Source organism: Pinus tabuliformis, chromosome 8, assembly GCF_031772625.1.
Source record: "Pinus tabuliformis cultivar Carrire ecotype Pingquan chromosome 8, CPIR1, whole genome shotgun sequence".
Lineage (NCBI taxonomy): Eukaryota > Viridiplantae > Streptophyta > Pinopsida > Pinales > Pinaceae > Pinus > Pinus tabuliformis.
The window spans coordinates 247761221-247776421 of NC_142294.1; the positions used below are offsets into that span (position 1 = coordinate 247761221).

Sequence of the window (15201 nt, forward strand, 5' to 3'; positions counted from 1 at the left end):
TTTATTTTTGCAAAACACGGGACCTGGTCTGTCCTTCGAATTGGTTGTGGTTTATCCCTCCTTTCCATGCAATCCTTTGACCGAGCGAGGGTTTCATTTGACTTTCGAGTGCTCGTTTGTGGGGTTTTGTATTTTGGTACCTTTTCCATTTGGTTCTGAAACTTGTTATGGTATTTCCAAATCCTTGTCTCTACAAGTTGTAAGAACTCTGGTATAGTCATCACTGTTGGCTTGCCATGGGTATTAACTAGTCCTTTCCTACCACCCTACATATTGCTCTTATTCTACAATTAAGTTTTTATTCCATATCCTTCCGGGATTGCACTCCTGGTGAGTTGATATCGAGGTCGTGGTCCATCCTCTATGGTCATAGTCAAGTGCTTTGTATGCAAGCACTACGTGTCTCCACACCAAATATTACCTGTCTGACGGGGGGGGTGCTTCTGGGCGTCCTCCTCAAGACACAAGCATCTTTTCACGTGGGAATCAGTTGCTATTTCTTTTTAGGCTACACCTCCTGAGGTCATAAAGGAAATTCAAAATTTGGAAGCCATGGAATTTGGAGATCGCAAATATTTCTTTGACTAAGAGATAGGTAGAATTAGTTTAAATTGGGTGTCAGATCGAGGAAAGTTTCAAAGAAGAAGGCTTCATTTTCTTCACCCCATCACCCACCATCGTCAAATGGAGATGTTTCCGTTGGGTATACGACCAAAGTCCCACATTGACTAGAAGTGGGGAGGATCATGGGTATATAAGGATGGACAAATATCTCCATTGGTATGAGGCCTTTTGGGGGTAAAGCCCAAAAATAAATCCATGAGGGCTTAGGCCCAAAGTGGACAATATCATACCATTGTGGAGATATGTGGTGTCCAGAGTCCTAACAAGTGGTATCGGAGCCATGCCCCGAAGTTAGCCAAGTGGATGAATCCTCAGAATGCCGAACGAAGGTGGTGGGCCCCGGTAATATCACGATGGGATCCATGGATGAGCTCGGTTAGACAGGCGGTGTGCTCCGGATTCTTCATGGACGTGTCCTGGTCCCAACACGGTGAAGAGGAGTTGACCTAGGATAGAGCAAGCTCTCGAGGCAGGTGGTGCTTCCATGTAAGGCGTGTGCTTCCAACGCATTGGAGCGGAGAATCCTTGTTGGTAGAGAGTGGACGGATGGATAATCGTTTGAGGGGAGGCTCGATGGTCCTTTGTTCGAGGGGAGGATTGTTGGGTATACGACCAAAGTCCCACATTGACTAGAAGTGGAGAGGATCATGGGTATATAAGGATGGACAAATATCTCCATTGGTATGAGACCTTTTGGGGGTAAAGCCCAAAAATAAATCCATGAGGGCTTAGGCCCAAAGTGGACAATATCATACCATTGTGGAGATATGTGGTGTCCAGAGTCCTAACAGTTGCTTAGTATGGTCATCCATGATAATCAAGTTGATAACTACAAGCTATTTGCTAGCCATGAAGAGATTAAGATAATATTGCAAGATATTAGATATAATCTTGATGATATAGTGGTAAGGCTAAGTCGTGTGGAACATTTTGTAGTTTTAGATTCAGACATTGATTCAAATGACCATCAAGAAGAGGTAGCAGTCATTAATGCTACATCTCTCAACAGTATTCATGAAAAATCTGATTTGCCTATGAACAACACCCAAGCAAACTCTTCCCTGCATTCACTAGTCATCATTCTCGACTAAAATGTTCATCAATCAAGTTGTTGCAGTTTTGAAGTTGGAAGAAATCAATCTAACTGTTCGAGTGTTCTTACTTTAATTAATATCTTTGTTTGATTTTTAGTATGTCTACGGTTCATGCTCATCTATTTTTATACATTTACAAAAAATAATCATCTCAATATGTTGTTAGGTCTTACATTTTGTAAAAATTTTCAATGGTTTTCTACTCTATGGATTTGGTACAGTGAACTCATCTTAATTTAGAAATCACTGATGAAATGAAGACCCCTGGACAAAAAAAAGAAAAGAAAAGAGGGACGGAAAAACAAAAGAATATAATATCAAACCAAAACCTGTTCCCAAATTTTAAACAAATCCATTTGCATGTTTTCGGTTAAAAATGGGGTCATTGGTTATCTATTGCAGTATTGGCTTACTCCTTCTCTAATGAAGCTCATAAATGCTTCGACACTTACAGTGAATATACCCTGTAGAGCCGCACTTCGTAAAATAAAAGGACATGCAAATGGGAAAGAGGTCAGTGCGCTCCCAAATTCAAAGCCCCTGCAAATGTCGCCCCAAGAAGGTCGCTGCATGTGCCGATACCCTTACCTAATATGCCATCGTCGAGAGGTGTTCGATACATCAGAAAGGAGATATGGGAGCCCTTGAAATACTTTTGATCTTGTCTGTGATTGTATTTCTTGGGAGTTTATCCAATGTGGATGCTCAGAGGGATTTGAGATCATGCAAGCCAGTGCTCGCTTGAGATGCCTCTCGGAACCCTTAGTGGAGTGTGGAGATTGTCGGGTTGTCAATGTTCCGGCGTATCTCAATCGGGCTGAAGTAGAAAGGGTTTCAGCTGCTCACTGGAAGCAGGCTCGGTCTCTAACTTTAGCACTGAGGACTGACAACGACACTGTAATTGATGGAGATAACAGAGCTTTTTCGTAATTTGAGCAAGGAGATGAGTTTTTATTGAGTGTTTTGTCTGTTGGTGATGTGCAGGTCCCGTCGAATGGCTGATTATTCTATGTTACAGAATATGGCGCCAATCCAACTGGAACGACAGACAGCACTGAGGCCCTCATGGCAGCGATCAATGAAGCCTTCAATGTAGCCACAAAAGAGCACACAATGTCCGGTGTAAATGACCTCGGGGGTGTAGCGATTCATCTCGAAGGAGGAAATTATCTCATCAGTGAACCTCTGCAGCTGCCTATAAGCGGAGGCGACAATGTTTTGGTAATCAAATGAAATCGAATCCCTTTGAGTACATGCGGGTTTCATAACACGAATTACTAATTCATTCCATGCATCCAGATTCATCGAGGCACCCTACGAGTTTCTAAAGATTTCCTAGGGGATTGTTACTTGATCGAGCTATGGTCCTCAACCAATGCAAAGCTCAATACAAGCCTCCATGGCGCCAAGCTCGCAACAGCCATGAAGCATAGTTTCCATCGTATCGCCTCATACGAAGACATTACTTTGCGGGATTTGATGTTGGATGCAAATTTTCGAGGCGGGGTATTCTAGTCATCAATTCCATGAGAACTCGTATCGATAATTGCTATATCTCGCATTTCATGTCGTTTGGCATCATGGTTCAGGGTAGACATGAGACATACATCTGGAATTCCTTCCTTGGGCAATGCATTACCGTAGGCGAAAGCCCCTACGAGAAGGACTTTAGCGGTGTGGCCATAAGTCTCATGAGCAACAACAACACTGTGACCGATGTGGTCATCTTTTCGGCTACTGTGGGGATGGCAGTGAGTGGGGAGGCTAATATATTCACAGGAGTCCACTGTTATAACAAGGCCACGGGCTTCGGAGGAGTTGGAATCAAACTGCATCTCGGTGGATTCTCTCAGACAAGGATCATCGGTTGTTATATGGACTATACTACCATTATTGCAGAGGATCCAGTACAACTTGATATTGCAAATAGTTTCTTTCTGGGCGACGCCAACATAGTGCTGAAATCATTGCAGAGGAAAATGATATCAGGTGTGAACATTGTAGATAATATGTTTAGTGGCTCTTGGAAGGGTGTGGACATTGTTCAGTTGGAAGGACAATTTCAATCCATTGATCAGATTGTTGTTGATAGGAACAATGTGCTTGGGATGGCACTTAAGTCAATCATGGCTTGTGGCACAGTCCAGGGTAACGAAACCACTTGGGTCGTAGATTTTAATCCCTTTCTGCTCTTTCCCAACCGTATTCAGCATGTTCAATATTCTTTCTATACATTAGATGCTTTGTTTCCGAGGCATGCTCTCAGAAATGTCTCTTACAACAAAGTGGTGATCGAGGCGGATACCCAAGTATCTGCAACTATTGCAATGCAGGTAGATCAGAGTGCCACTTTTGCTCAAGGAAGTGGGATTTATTCGTAGACACGAGCTCTCTTGATTATTACATATAGTGCTGCAATGGGTTTAGCAATAGAACTCCATTCAAAGGGATTTTAGGCCCAAGGTTATTGATAGTACATATTTTACAATAAGGGTGAATCCTTATTTTCCAATAAGGAAACACCATTTTCTTCGATTCGATTCAAGACCAACCATGTTAATTGTGACTTACGGCAGATTTGTTAGAAGGAACCAGAATTAATTCCAACTACCTAGAACCAACATTCAACAGTGATTTTAATGCAGTTTCTAGAAATTGTTGACAAAGGGGCAAGCTTCTTCAGAAGCCACCGCCCGAATTGATATCCAGAACCTTCTTCATGCTGTATAAATACCTGCTTGACTGATGAACAGAAGCATGTTGTGAGTTGTTTGAATGTGCTTTCTGTTGTGTGTTTATGTGTCTATGTGCTCTCTGATATGGTATCAGAGCCGCGCAGCGGAAGCATGGTAAGCGTCGTGTGAGGATCGATAGTGTGAGTTAGAGCTCTGTGGTGTTGAGCAAAGTGAAGGGGGCAGCAAGGTCTGTGGTTTGCATGAAGAAGTCTGCTGAAGCGGAGGATGATCAGGGAGACAACACTGGCGCATAGAGGACTGTGTGTCGTGTAGGTTCTGGTAAGAATTTTTTCTGTAGGAGGAGCCAATGTGATTGTGCAGTCTGCTGATTCTTGATCCATGTGCTGCCAAGGAAATCGAGGTGAAGATTTTTTGATTTCCAAGATGAAGTTGTTGTAGCTCAGAATAAGACAGTGGGGTGAGTATTTTTTGCTTTTAAGGTATCTCTTCAAAGTCCATTTGAGAAGTAATTTAAAAAGTTCTAAAATAAATTGGAATGTTGATGAACGATTTTCTGTTTAGTCACTATTAAGTTGATAGGAAGTTTTAATTTGTAAGCCACGAGTTGGCTGATTGGGCTCAAATTTTCAACTTGCCTGCTTTTTATTTGAGCAAAAGTTGTGGATGTGTCTCTAAATGTAAGAGGTGAATGTATTTGACACTGGACCGTGTGGATGATGCTGATTACTAAAAACCTTGCATTATGAAAGATGCTACCTATAAAATGTGGTTTGGCTGTTGGTTTTGGTAGCTGTTTTATTGTCTTGACGTAATATGATATGATTGAATGAGTATATGTTTTTTATGATTTAGTGGCAGAAAAAAAGGAAAAAAAAAAAGATAAAAAAAGAGAAAAAAAGAGAAAAAAAGAGGAAAAGTGTTATTATTGGTGATATTAAAAAAAAAGGAGGGTTGTTATTATTGAGTAAGGAAATATTGAAGTTGTGAAAAATTTTGCATTTTGGTGATTGGAGAAAGTTTTTTCATCATGGGAAATTTGTTGCTTGATATTTATATGAATGAATCCACCAAACTTGATGGAGAAAATTATGTGAATTGGAAATTCAAGTTAACGACTATTTTAGAAGGAAATAATTTGTGGTCCATTGTGAGTGGGGATGAGCCCAAACCAATTGTTGCAGGTTCTATTCCAGATTGGGAGAGAAGGGAGACAAAAGCAAAGGTGTTGTTGCGTATGTCTGTAAAGGACAACATTATTCCTCACATCAGAGATTGCAAGACATCAAAAGAAACATGGGATACGTTGAAGGGTTTGTATGAAACAACAAATACAAACCGGATCTTTTTTTTGAAGACTAAGCTTTTATCTCTAAAAATGGAAGAAAATGAAAATATAAGCAATTTCATATCTTGTGTCAAAGATTTAAGTGATAAGTTAGGAGATATTGGTGAAAAGGTGTCTAGTATTGACTTAGTCACCATCATATTAAATGGCTTAGTGCAAGATTATCAATTTTTTGTTTCAAGTCTTGCAGCTAGAGAGAAACCCCCTACATTTGATGAATTGAAAGGAATTCTTCTACAAGAGGAGCAGAGGATGAAGAGCTTTAATTTGGGCTCTAGCAGTTCAGGTTTGGCATTGGTGGCTACGGGAAAATATCCATACAGAGGCAAGCCATGGGACAAGAACAAAGGAGGCAAGTTTCAAGCAAAACAAAAAGGTATGACACAGTCTAAATTTCCAATCCATAAGAGAAATGATGAGTGTTATTATTGTGGCAAACCTGGGCATCATTCTAAAGATTGTTATAAAAGGAAATATAATGAGTCTAGACAAAGAAACATAAGGCATAATGGAAATTTTGTAGACAAAGATACCTCAATCAGTGATGGATTTAAAAATATTAAATTGTTTGTTTCTGATGCTGCATTGTCTATAGAAAATGATGATAAGAATGCTTGGTTCATTGATTCTGGTGCATCATTCCATATGTCTTGTAATAAGGAGTGGTTTGATGAATATCATGAAAACATTGATGGAACATATGTTTTCCTAGGAGATAACAGATCACTTAAAGTTCAAGGTTATGGAGTAATATGTGTGAATTTGCCTAATGAACAAGAGAAACAGATCCATAATGTGATGTATGTTCCTGATATCAAAAAGAATTTAATTTCTGTTTCTAATATTATTGACCAATATTTGAAGGTGGAATTTGTTAAACCACAGTGTGTAGTGAAAGACATTCAAGATAAGTACAAGGTTATTGCCACAGGAACCAGAGTTGGAGGCTTGTATAAGTTGGATGTGACCAGGAAAAGTCATCAAGCTTTGGCATCTACAACAATATCAACAGTAGATTTATGGCATCAAAGGTATGGACATCTAAATCACAAAGATTTAATGCTACTTCAAAAGAACACTATGGTTGAAGGGCTTCCTGTCTTGAAGAATGATCATGTTGAATGTGAAGCATGTGTACTTGGCAAGCAACATAGGGAGGAATTTCCTATACATAAAGAAAAAAGGCAAAGGGAAATACTTGAATTAATTCATACTGATGTATGTGGACCTATGCAAACTAGATCTATTGGTGGAGCATGGTATTTTCTTATTTTTGTGGATGATAGATCTAGATATACATGGGTTTATTTCATAAGAAAGAAGAGTGATGTTTTTGAGTACTTTAAAGAATTTAAGAATATGGTAGAAAAACAAACTGGTAATTACATCAAAACTTTGAGATTTGATCAAGGGGGAGAATTCAAATCAAAAGAGTTTAATCAATATTGTAAAAGTAATGGGATTCTGCAACAATTTACAGTGCCACATACACCTCAGCAAAATGGAGTTGCTGAGAGGAAAAACAGAACACTAGTTGAATGTGCACGTAGTATGCTTCAAGGTAACAATATCTCTAATATTTTTTGGGCTAAAGCCATTAATACTGCTATTTATTTGAAAAATAGGAATCCAACCAAAAGTTTAGAGCTTAAAACACCTTTTGAAGCATTTTATGGGTACAAACCAAAAGTGAGTCATTTAAGAGTTTTTGGTTGCAAGGCATTTGCTCATATTCCAAAAGATGAAAGAAGAAAACTTGATGCAAAGTCAATTAAGTGCATATTTATTGGTTATTGTGATAATCAGAAAGCATACAAGTTGTTTGATCCTAGTACTCATAGACTGCTTGCAAGTAGGGATGTGGTGTTTCATGAGAATACAAATGAAGGTGATAAAATAAATAATACTAGTGTATGGCATGATATTGATGATTATGTCAAAATAGATACAAGTGTTGAACAAGAACATGAACAAGCACAAGAACAAGTACACGTTCAAGAACAAGTAGCGCTAAGCAGTCATGACACTCCAAAGAGAGGACAGGAGACTCTGCAAAGCCGAAAGAAAGAAGAAAATAGTAAAACTCCAAGAAGGTCATCACGTCAAATTCAGGTACCTGTAAGGCATAAAGATTATGCATTAATGTCTCATGTTATGAATGTTGTAGAACCTTCAAGCTATGATGAAGCTAAAGAATATGAAGAATGGAGAAATGCAAAGAATGAAGAATATAACTCTATAATGAAGAATGACACATGGGAATTAACAGAATTGCCTAAAAACAAAGTTCCCATAGGATGCAAATGGCTTTATAAATCTAAATTTAATGTTGATGGAAGTATTGATAAACATAAAGCTATATTGGTTGCAAAAGGATATTCACAAAAGGAGGGAATTGATTATGAAGATACTTTTGCACCTGTAGCTAAGATGAACACAACTAGAATCATGATTGATTAGCTACAAAATATAATTGGAAAATGCATCAGTTAGATGTCAAATCTGCATTTTTGAATGGTGAGTTAAAAGAAGAAGTTTATTTAGTTCAGCCTGAAGGGTTTGTAAAACAGGGACATGAGCATCTGGTTTGTAGGTTAAAGAAAGCTTTATATGGCTTGAAACAAGAACCAAGATCATGGTATGCGAAAATTGATTCTTTCTTTTATGAGAAAGGTTTTATGAGAAGTAAGAATGATTCTAACTTGTACATCAAGGAAGATGAAGACAAAAATGTTGCTTTAATATCTATATATGTTGATGATCTTATCATAATAGGAAATGCATGAAGTTGATTGAAGAAATTAAAAATCAGTTGTCACATGTATTTGAGATGAAGGATCTTGGTGAATTGCATTATTGTTTAGGTCTTGAAGTTTGGAGGGAACCTGGTAAGACACTAATCACATAAAGCAAATATACAAGGGAAATCCTTAAAAGATTCAATATGAATGAATGCAAGGCAACATTTACTCCTTTAGAACAGAATGTCAAATTGTGCAGTGATGATGGAACCAAAGAGGTGAATGGAACTATGTACTGTCCACTGGTGGGAAGTCTGAACTATCTCACCACTACCAGGCCAGATATAGCATATTCTGTCAGCATACTTAGTCAGTTCATGGCTAAGCCTTGTGAAAGCCATTGGAAAGCAGCAGAGAAAGTCCTTCGATATCTGAAAGTAACACTTAATTTTGGTATTATGTATACTAATGAATTTGATGTTGAATTGGCAGGTTATTTTGATTCTGTCTGGGCTGGAAATTTAGATGACAGGAAATCTACTACTGGATATGTGTTCAATATTGGTTCAGGACCAATATCATGGAGCAGTAAGAAACAACCAACTGTTTCATTGTCATCCACTGAAGCTGAATATAAAGCATTATGCAGTGCTACTTGTGAAGCAATATGGCTTAGGAGGATACTTGAAGATGTTGGAGAAACACAACAAGCACCTACAGTAATCAGATGTGACAATCAAAGCACTATCAAATTGGCAAACAATCCTATATATCATGCAAGAACAAAACACATTGAGACACAACATCATTTTGTAAGAGAAAAATTGCAATCAAAAGAAATTGACTTATCATATTGTAATACAAATGAAAATGTGGCTGACATATTCACCAAGCCTCTTGGAAAGGCTAAATTTGAAATGTGTAGAAGTAAGTTGTATACTGTAGAAAATCTAAATTATGTTGTAAGCCTAGCTGAGACTTAGACCAGCAGGCATATCAAATGTTTGTTATATAGTTGGAATTAAGGGGGAGTGTTAGAAGGAACCATAATTAATTCCAACTACCTAGAACCAACATTCAACAGTGATTTTAATGCAGTTTCTAGAAATTGTTGACAAAGGGGCAAGCTTCTTCAGGAAGCCACCGCCAGAATTGATATCTAGAACCTTCTTCATCCTGTATAAATACCTGTTTGATCGATGAATGAAAGCATGTTGTGAGTTGTTTGAATGTGCTTTCTGTTGTGTGTTTATGTGTCTCTGTACTTTCTCATAAGATTATTTGGAGTTTTTTTGTCCTGGTAGTTCATTTTAAAACCTCAAAAGCATGGGATAACTATTCATCAACTGAAAATAGCTAATGGGTTTTTTCCCACAAAATTGCTTTCACTTTTGCGAAACGTGTTGACTTTTAATCCTTGAAATCCCATTTTACAAATACTTTTATGTTTTCATCAGCGGTTTCCCTGCATTGTTTTGATATTTTCAAATCATTTTTTGTTTTGTTTTTAATGTCTTCTGGTTGAAGCTTTAGCAATTTCTGTATCATAAGGGACGAACATCAACCTCTCGTATAACTGGATGGAGATGGTAATTTAGCTTTCAGTGTTATAGGCGCGGGACGTATTTTGCCCCATTCGTCACGGAGATATTTAAATCGGTTGCCTTCTCCGTGGTTAATCGATGAATGAATTCCTTGTCACAAAAGAGAATTCTAAACGTGGATTTGAATGGGTGATTTTGTGAAAATATCAATGGCTCAAGTAGGTGAACCTTTTTTTTGTTAGTTAGTGGGTGGGATTATGTACTAATGGGTGATTTTGTGAAAATAACAATCGCTCAAGTCGGTGAACCCTTTTTGTTAGTGAGTGGGTGGGATTATGTACTAACTTTTAATCAGTGACACTCACATCAATACTAGAAAAGTGCATTACTAATTATCTTTTATTCAAAATTGTTAAAACTATACACCTAATTATGGTTTGTTCAAAATTTCATAAACAAAATTAGGTTAATATAACCTAATATAATTGTATTAGAATTAGAATATTTAAAATATGAAGAAACAGAATATAAATAATGAAGAAATGGTTGAAATTTAATAAATAATTAATATTATTAATTAACAGAATTATATTTATTAATGTGATTGAAGCTAATGTATAACAATATTAATAAATGTGGTTGATGTAAAAGTATAAGTTAATTATATTAATTATTATTAGGGGTATAAAAGAGATTTAAACAAATTCACTTTTCCATATATAAATAATTTATGATTATTAATAATTATATAATAATAACAACCATATTATTACATATTTATATATAGTTATTATATTATATATTAATATATAATATAATGTTATATCTAATACTTTTGTGATTCATAATGTAGAGAATAGTATTTAGCATTAATCACATTGTAAGGATTGGGTCCACGTTTGAACTAACTAATATGGTTCATCCTCATGACAAGGTGAGAAACCAATGGATTTGAGAGAATAAATAGCAGGAGTGCATCATAGTTCAGGGTAAGCCATTCAAAATTAGCCATTGGTGAAATAAAATTATTTAGGAATATGTGAAGAAGAGTTGTTTATTAAATTAACTATTATTAAATTAGAATATAGCTGTTATGTAATAATTAATTATTTAATATCGAATTTGTAAATAATTTATCAATATAAATAATAATATAATCTAAGAATAACTTATTTATATGATATTATTAGTTAGGGTTGACCTATTCAATGTGAATTAGGTAGAAGGTTAGTAGTTATCATGATATAATAAATTAGTTAATAATACTCCTCAAAATAATTATTATATTTATCAACTGAAATAATAATACTACCAAGCATAATTTATAGTTAGGATTGACCTATTCAAGGCGAATAAAGTGGAAAACTAGCGGTTAAAATAAATTAATAATATTATTAAAAATAATTAACGGAAAAGATTGTTCTCTATATAATATAATATTATGTTATTATATAAAATTACATTTCATATTATAACATGATTAACATATAACAATAATAATAATAATAATAATATATGATTAATAATAATAATTATTATTTATCTTTCAACATGATTTGTATACTCAATCATATATATATGAAACTCAAATACACTATAATTATAATAATCATAAACTCTAATATATATATATATGGGGTTAAGTAATCATTATCTATAAACTCTAATATTAAGCCCAATTTTATAAACAATAATATAATAAACCCTATATTTAAGGTCCCATATATTAAATCCTATATATTAAAAACCTCATATTAAAAACTCAATATTATAAATTTAATATTAGAAATCTCAATACTGAAAACCCAAATAGTACATGACAAAATTAAACACAAATATTAAACAAAAAATGCTAAAAATCTAAATATTATAAGCTCAAATGTTATAGACCAAATATTGTCATTAAAATATTACAACCACCCAATAAGCCAACTATTATGAATTCCAAATATTATAAACCCCTTAAATTATAAACCCAATATTATAAATCTCAATATTATAAACCAAATGTTACAAACCCCAACAAAAGTCAACCCAATATTATAAATCCGAATGTTAAAAACCAAATATTAGAAACCCCCTAATGTTATAAATTGAATATTATAAACCAATGTTATGAACCCTGATATTATAAAACAAATATTATAGACCCCAATGTTATAAACCCTAACTTTATAAAACAAATATTATAAGCCAATCCTATAAGCCAAATATTATAAACCCAATGCTATAAACCAAATATTATAAACCCTAATGTTATAAAACAATGTTATAAGCCCCAAATTCTATAAACCAGCTGTTATAAATTACAATATTATTAAACAACAAATATTCAAAACTCATATTACAATCCCAAATATTATAAACAAAATATAGTTAACAAAATATTATAAACCCCAAATAAAAATATTATGAACAAAATATAGCTAACACAATATATAAACCCCAAATAAACTAAATATTATAAGCCTTAATATTATAAATCAAATCTGATAAACCCTAATGTTATAAAACAAACATTATAATCTCTGATATTATTAATCATTCTGATAAACCCCAAAGTTATACACTAAATGTTATAAGCAAAATATTATAAACCTAATGTTACAATTCTAATAATATAAACTGAGATATTATAAATCAAAACAAAATATTATAAACCAATGTTACAAACCTCAATGTTATAAAACAAATATTATAAACTCCAATGTTATAAATCAAATATTATAAAATGTAATGTTATAAACTAACTTTATAAACCCAAATATTATAAACCCTAATTTTATAAAACAAATATGATCAATAAATGCTATAAACCAAATATTATAAACCCTAATGTTATAAACCAAATATTATAAAAATCTAAATATTATAAACTAACATTATTAAACATCAAATATTAAAAATCATCCCTAATGTTGTAAACCAAATATAGTAAAAAAAATATATTATAAATCCCAAATAAACCAAATGTTATAAACCTCAATGTTATAAATCATATATTATAAACTATAAACTCAATATTGTAAACCAATCTTATAAACCCAACATTATACACCCCCAACGTTATAAACCAACTATTATAAATTCTAACATTATAAACAAATATTAAAAATATATTATAATTATACAATTATAATAATTATAAACTAAAACATATATTTCTATTACTAAATAATTATATTAATATTATACTTTAGTATATATTTTTAATATATTAATAGTTTTATATATATATATATATATATATATATATATATATAGCAAGCAAAGTTTTTCGGTAGAAAATATATAAGAGAAAATTTTGGCCTAACGCGTTTCGAACCAAGTGGTTCATCATTAGGACTAGATGAAGAGGCAGACCATGCAAAAGGCTTAAATAGAGAGCAATGTAGAGACATAATTTCAAGTAACGGTTATATTTGAACAATAATATTTAAATTATGATATTAATTTATTAATATATTAAAAACAAATATTATTAAGTAACGACTATATTAAACGAATAATTTTTTGAAAATTAATATTTAAATAATGATATTAGTTTATTAATTTATTAAAAATATTAATATGTAACAACTATACTAAACGTCTAGTTTTTGAATAATAATATTTAAATTAATTTATTAAAACCAAATATTTCTAGTTCTTGAAAAATAATATTTAAATAATGATATTAGTTATTTTATTTATCAATGATCTTGTCTTGATTAGGGTCTTGACTCGTTTTTTATAATTTTTGACTTCCCTCATTTAGAGTTTGACTTTGAATTATTTTTTTAATATTTGTTTTTTTGCTAATGCAAGAGTCGTGCCTCCTATTCAAAATGTTCAAAGGATAAAATTACATAAAATACAAACAACCATAGGCTAAACCTTTTAGCCCTAGGTATAATCCTCACCAAAATAATAAACCTGCCAACTAGGTCCTAAAGACCCAAACAACAGACCCGAAGTAACTTAAATCCAAAATAAACAATGCGTGAGTGGGCAGCCTGATCACCTAGTGACCCACCACAAAGCTATACACGCTTCAAGACCCAGACTCACCAACATGCACGCTGTTCCCTGACCGTTAATTCTCCTCGCCTAATCCAATGGTGGAGGATCATATCGCATGAACCAAAAGCTCAGAGAATTACCGCGCCATGAGGGTGGCATTCTCTCCCCAACCTTGGTCACGTGTTGCGTGGTGAGTGCAATCGCTTCCAACTCTGAAAAAGCGCTCCTGGGTTTAAGGGCTTGCAATGAACCTTAAACCACCCTGAGGGCAATAATGACACCACGGGAATAATGTGGGGGTTTTGAGTCTGCTGAGAACTTCGTGACTCCGGTCCATTGCACCATCCCAACTCCTTAGGCGCTTGAACCAAAGGAAGATGAAAATATTCTTACCATTCTTGATGTTCTCTATCCGATCATTCGAGAACCGTTGTCTGGTGAGAAACTTCCACCTGAGACTTCTGTATTTGCACTTACCTGGGCTAAGGAGGCAGACAAAGACTTGCATCCCAATTGTAACATCACTTATGAAATAACACTTCATATTGAATCTGAATCAACTAGAACCCGTCTCTACGACCGTGACCCAACTCTGTTTCGATATAACGTTCTGTGCTCATCTGCCTGATGGAGACAATGCTCCCTCAATCTATTATGAGGCATCTCTTTCCATCTCAACTTGACCCTACTTTCGGTGCAGAGCACCCCTTGATTAGCTAGAATGCTCGCCAATTTATTTACCGTCCTTTGCACATGAGTAAAAATCACAGTTTGCAAGCACAGAAGGTGAAACTGAATCCTTTGAAAGACTTGAAGTAGCCTCTAGTGTCATGAGACTTTTTCCAGTTCCGTGCCACAGCAGATTCTCTTGACCGAGTTGATGATTAACTCAAAATTAGCTTCAATTATTATATTCTAAAGATTGTCCTGCTTCAGGATTTCTAAACATTGCTCAAGTGCCATTAATTCTGCCATATTGTTTGTAGCTCTTCCCAAATGGCAATGAAAAATAAAAAGGATGTAGCCATTTTCATCCCTTAACACCCCTCCATAACCAGCAATACCCGGGTTGCCTTTTGTGGCCGCATCAATGCTGCATTTCAAAAAACCCTATGGGGGAGGATGCCAACAATCTGGCTTATTGAAAAGTTTCTT

General features: G+C 34.4%; 1 pseudogene; it reads left to right on the plus strand.

Annotated features, from left to right (window-relative positions):
- Positions 1-2441: 2441 nt before the first annotated feature.
- LOC149235069 (polygalacturonase QRT3 pseudogene) lies at positions 2442-4099 on the plus strand (annotated as a pseudogene).
- Positions 4100-15201: the final 11102 nt, after the last annotated feature.